The sequence below is a fragment of the Aspergillus homomorphus genome (assembly GCF_003184865.1).
Source record: "Aspergillus homomorphus CBS 101889 unplaced genomic scaffold BO97scaffold_85, whole genome shotgun sequence".
In the NCBI taxonomy this organism is placed as follows: Eukaryota; Fungi; Ascomycota; class Eurotiomycetes; order Eurotiales; family Aspergillaceae; genus Aspergillus; species Aspergillus homomorphus.
In genome coordinates this window covers 26,033-31,830 of record NW_020291971.1, presented here as the reverse complement: position 1 = coordinate 31,830, position 5,798 = coordinate 26,033, and the positions used below count along the sequence as shown (strand labels likewise).

The following is a 5,798-nucleotide window of genomic DNA, read 5'->3' as shown; positions in this document are numbered from 1 at the left end:
GCAGTCTAGGGGCCGAAGATCTGCACCTGGTGCATGGTGGGGGCGTCGAGCATGACAGCAGGAATAGCATAGATACCAGACCAATCAAGCCACGAGACCACTGAGAATAAGCCATTAGCTCAGGCAAGAAGACTTACCAAGATGGTATCGATCAGGCTGTACTGGATAACAAGATCGTGTGAAGGCATCGACAAGTTCTCTGAAATATCCTCGGTCGCAGACCAAATAGTATTGGTGGTGAGTAATAAGTGCTCATCATGACATGATACGAGAAACGGGAGACCATAGAATAGAACTGGTAAAGCCCTTCAGGGGGCACTCAATGTTCCATCCATCAAAGCTGAAGCCATCGAACTCTCGAGGTCCTGAGATGAGGCTTAGTTAGTTAGTCGTGCTTAGTCGTCTAAGTGACCTTGGCGATGGGACTTTATCCTGCGTAGCATCATTGTAGCACCTCCCCCGCTTATTGTCCCAGCTTGGTTTGCCGTTGCTTTCAAGCTTTGAGATCCTTGCTTAGAATGCTCCTGACAGCTGCACATGTCGTGAATGTGGTCCGAATTTGAAGGGTTGATAGCCAGGATTGTAGAATGCGGATTGTGGACCGTAGATCGTCGATCGTGCCGTGGTCGCTTATCAGAGCGGCTCCCTCTTCAATAGAACTGACAGGAGCAAAATCCCACAGTCTGTGACTCTGAGCGTGGAGTGTGGAGTATTACGTGGGTCTAGCTAGCATGGGGTTGTTCCTTCTGGTGCAAATTGTCTACTCCTACCTATACTTCGTAGATCCTGAGGTTTGTGGGTCTTTCGGGTAGAGATCACCGCTACAGAAGAAGAGACAAAACCATGAGGCCTAAGTGCAGTACTTATGCTGGCTGCATTCTTTGCTAAGCCGCACTTCCCCATCCTGATCTTTTCGCTTTTTCCTCATAGAATGATCACAATTGTAACCAACGTAGGTTGACCTTAGTTGTGACTGACATTGAGAGTTGGAGTGGAGAGAAAGAGTGGACGATTAATGACTTAGCAGGAGCAGAAGTCGCTCTGCAAACGAGAAGCCTTCATCCAACCTCAAGTTAGACTGCCAACTCTAAGATGATCAGTTGAAGCCCACAATGACTTGCTCTGCTGCTGGCCGGCAGAGACGAATGCAACCGCAACAAGTTCTTTTGCACCATGTACACGCACACGACAAGATGTCTTTCCTACATTGTACAGTACTACCCCTGCTTCTCTTCCTACCTTTTCAAATCCTACAATCGCAACCTAATCTCTCCAGAAAAGGAACAGAGAGCCCCATCGCGCCATTATTGCCCATCGCTGGCTGCCTCCGCCATACCACCTAACACGACTTAACCTGACGACCTGGAGTGCCCGTCTCAAAGATCCTGCTCGCCGTACGTGTCGCCCTCGGAATGAGTTCAAGGTTGCCTCACGATTTCCCCCTGCCACCACAATGTAGGCTGGTCGAACTATGAAGGGAGGAAGGAGAAAGAATAGAATATCTTAGGGCTCCAGACGGGAACCCTGACTCATTTCCCGACTTTGAACTACCGTGACAGCGGACCACGAACAGTAGGTATTACTATTTATTTTGAGTAGGTAAACTAGAACAGATTTACCTTGAATATGTCAAGAAGAGGCGTCAGTGGTGTAGCGGTTAGCATTGTTGCCTTCCAAGCAATAGATCGGGGTTCGACTCCCCGCTGACGCAACATTCTTTTTTTTCTTTTTCTTTATCCTCTTGTCCTATTGTTCTTTGCGTGTCCTCTAAACAATCTCTCCTCCGAGCACTTACTGCTGTCAGCTGTTCATCAATATCCATTGTTACCCTTGCACCCAGTTCTTGGTCTGCAGTCTGTACACTTCTCAACAAATAATGCAGTGCGTGTGATTACAACCCCCACACCCTACCTTTTGTCCCGGGCTTCCCTTCACCCCAAGCGATCGATATCCCCCTCCGAAAGCATCAGCTAACAAACACAATGTACAAATGCGAGGACCCCGCTACTACATCCACCTCCAAAGCTTACTGCATTACCAGCCCTTCCGTCCCACGTCACTGGCGGACCCCCGGTTCAGGCCAGTTCGCACTCAACTGAATTTTCGACTTCCCCGGTTACGATCTCCGGACCAGATTCAGACAATCCGATCCGATTCCCCCTGCCCCCCTCGACCGACGCCCATCAACCGGACTCACAGCGTCTGCTCGTTTGCGTACGATCCCGCCTGACGAGGCCGGTCAAGATGACATGTCTCAACCCCGTTACCTGACACTGCTGCCGCTGCACGCCCGCGGTTTGGAGCCATAATCCGAGCGATCGGATAGCGACTATCCCCCTGTGACACAAATCTCCAAGCGAAAATGGTTCGGGCAGCCATAGATACAGAGTGGAGGAAGGTGGAAGACTCTATTGCCTTAGAGGATCGATCGGGTGGGGCCGTTGGTTGCTGTCAGTATGGCACGGTTATTTACTCACATAGCAATCTCATTGAAAAAGAGTAGAAAAAAATGAAGTGATACTCAGTGGGTTGAAGCACCAGAGTCTGGAAATCCCGACCCCGGGGCTGTTTCTGGGCTGTTTTGCGCCTGTCCATCAATCTCGTTCATCCTATCGACCAGGGTGGCCGCGGTTTTCTGAAACTCATCAGAGGCGAATTTCCCCAGCTCTATGATACGTTCTTTCCAGAGGTTCCACCGCTCCGCAGTGAGAGCCGGCTTGCCCTGATAGAGAGGCCCTGCAAAATGGGTCCTGCCATCGTCATCGCCTTCGTATCACCGGTTATACATCTCAGCGCCTGCATGAAGTATCCATTCACGCACTACACGAAGATGATATTCGATCAAGTCTTGGTTAATTCTTAAATTTTTTTTTTCTCGCCTCGTGGGGACATTCGAGTGCAACACGTATTATCCACATCCCGAAGCTCATCCATGGGTGCAAGCTCCGTCCGAGCATTCAGGCCATAAAGGAGTTCAAGTTACTCCAAACCTCGATCAACTCTTTGGAACCGCTCTGTCCCTTTTTTAGGAAGTTCGTTTTCGGGACACTGGGGGTCCTGCGGCAGATGGAGTCGTCCACAACATTTGGAGGATGGATCAGAATCAACTTGACCTAGTGGGGCAAAGTAATTGTCTCGCATACACATTGTCAGCGCGGGTAAATCTGTCTGTATCCCCATTTCATCTCATACCAATCTCTTGCTTCAAATTGTGGAATCTAGTTTAATGCGTACATGAGATCACTCCATCGAGCTCGTTTCTCATCGTCGGACATACCGCAAACATAACTAAAAATACGTTCCGAGAATGCCTCCTCAAAATGATCCAGGCCTTCGGGGAAGTCGGGGCTGGAAGGGTACAGAAGTGCGGTGATGAGCCGGGCGGCGGTGTCTGCATCCAAGGCACCGATTATGTACAATATCCCGCGGACGATTTTCTGACGCCATTTCACAGAGATCTTCCGCGGTGAGCTTCGTCGCCCAGATCGCCGCCTCAGTGTTGTGCTTGAAGGAGGTTCAACAATGAACCTGAAACAGCCTACTGGTGCGGGACCAGTTAAAGCACCACCCTGAAAGCATGGGTCCAGCCCCTGTGTGGCGCGCTTCGGTATCAAAGTCTACCAGCCACGTCCTCTGTGGTGCATGCCAAAGACGACAACGTTGATTTGGCTGCGTCTACCGAGCCTCGAAAGCCTTCATCAGTAGAGCAAAGATCATGCTACCATGACCGGAAGAGATAGGGCAGCAACGACAAAAGGAAAGTATGATTCTGTTCTTCTAGTGCATCGTCGACAGGTTCTTTCACAATGGAAAGTCTGTTCTCTTTAGCTTGACTGTTCGAACTCGATCATTAGCCCGAGCGTTATGGCATGTGAGACATCAGTGAGGAAGAGACAAGTGGTCACAAACGACAATTGCGGGCTGCCAAGCCTGGTTATCGTCGTTGACTGTGGAGCAAGCACAGTTGTGGGCGTCTTTTTGTCACATGAATCAGACTGAGGCTGCCCTACCAATAAATCCGCTTCAACAGCTCTATCGAGTGTTTTAATACGGATGCAGGAAGCCCCATCTCAAGCTTCCTCTTGCTCAATGCAGATGCCTCCTCAAGACCATCTTCTGCTATCACTTTGATTAATCAAACCCAAAGTCAACAGCTTTTCCACCAAAAGCTAACATGTCCAAAGCCGTACCACAGAGCTATACATGGGTGATTTCTGCTCTCTAAATACTACATGCAAGGAGAAGAAGCGTGGTCCCACGAAGAAAATATACCCCGCACCCTTCGTCAAGTTCGATCGCGATACAAGCTGAAGACAGACGGCTGCTTCGAAGCGGCATTTCCGGAGCGGGCATGTATGGATATTCTGTATCACCGTGGATTATGGAAATACAGGGGAAAAAAGTAAAAATAACATACAAACAAATATGGAAACTCGACAAAAAGCCATGATTTTATCAGTCAAGTTATAGAATTCGTAAATCAACTAGAGATTATTGTATCCCGCCGATTTAGCCCGTGCATGAGCTTAATCTAATCTACGCGACCCACAGTGGAGCAGGGTGAGGTTTAGCTCAGCTTGTTCCGACCTCTACTAGTAATAATTGAACCTTACTTCATTGCAAATTCATTGCAAAAAGAAACACCATCTGCTCCACCAAGGAAGCACGATACTTTATATGTTGTATGTTTCCCTGAAGGTGCATTGCTCATGAAACTACGCAGCCGCTGCCCAGTGATGTCGCAACGAAAGCCATTATGCAATTCAGGCCGTGGTCGCGCGCAACAAGTAGATTTCCCCTGTGCACGTCAACATGCTACGCTGTGGACTCGGCAGGCCGGGCGGATGATAGATATAAGTTTATGAAGTATATGATAATGACCAAGAGCTCTCTGAGATAGCAGTCGCTTTGCCATTGACATTCCCAGATCTGATGATGTAGGTCCCGAGACATCGATCAGCTTCAGAAGCAATTTTGTGTGTGTGTGTGTGTGTGTGTGTGTGTGGAGCCTTTCAAAGCCTCTTATCAACATACTCATCTTCGGGAGCCGTGATATCAGTATAGACAGTTCTATCACAGGATGGAATTCCCCATCTCGCTTCTTTACATGATACCTTCTATGTTAATCTTGCTGGTTGCGGTAGGTATGTTACCCTGGCAAAGTATAGATATTTTAGCTAATGAATGCTGAAGTGGTGACTTGCGGGAGCTCCAGAGAATTGACAGCGTCTCAGAAAGAGAGAGCTCCTTGGGGAGAGCTTGATCAGCGTCGTTATTCAATATATTTGTTGGGTTAAAGATTCAGGTTCCGTCGAATAGTGATGGGAGAGTTGGGCATAAAATCCGATCTGGGGGCATTCAGATCGACGAAAGCAAGCTATATATACGCCAGTAGTTGGCCATGCAATAGCTACAGCAACTTCCGTAACTCGACACCAAACTCAAGCTCGAAAAGATTTACCAGAGTTTGACTTCCAACCGCCCAAGCAGTCCATCCTGCGTCATTGTCTTGCGTCTTTCGGCGCAGACATAACAGCTCACTTTTCTCAGACTGTCCTTTTTTAATCCCTCTCGTGCAATCGATCATATCTCCCCCAATCCGCGCCACCTCCGCAGCAGGTCTCGGCGGGCCTCCATCCAGGAACAACGGTATTAAAGCTAAGCAGTAAGGAGACATTCCACTTGTCTTCTTTGTCTTAGGATTCTGGTGGCTTGATCTTTGCATGGCGCAACAAGTACGTCTTGGTGGCGCAATTGGTTAGCGCGTACGACTGTTAATCGTGAGGTTGAGAGTTCGA

The 5,798-nt window shown here is 48.7% G+C and overlaps 1 non-coding gene across 1 annotated transcript; it reads left to right on the top strand.

Annotated features, from left to right (window-relative positions):
* The first annotated feature begins 1,639 nt into the window (after nucleotides 1-1,639).
* BO97DRAFT_t289 lies at nucleotides 1,640-1,711 on the top strand. The gene has a single exon. It is a non-coding gene; the product is annotated as a tRNA-Gly (tRNA).
* The last annotated feature ends 4,087 nt before the right edge of the window (nucleotides 1,712-5,798 follow it).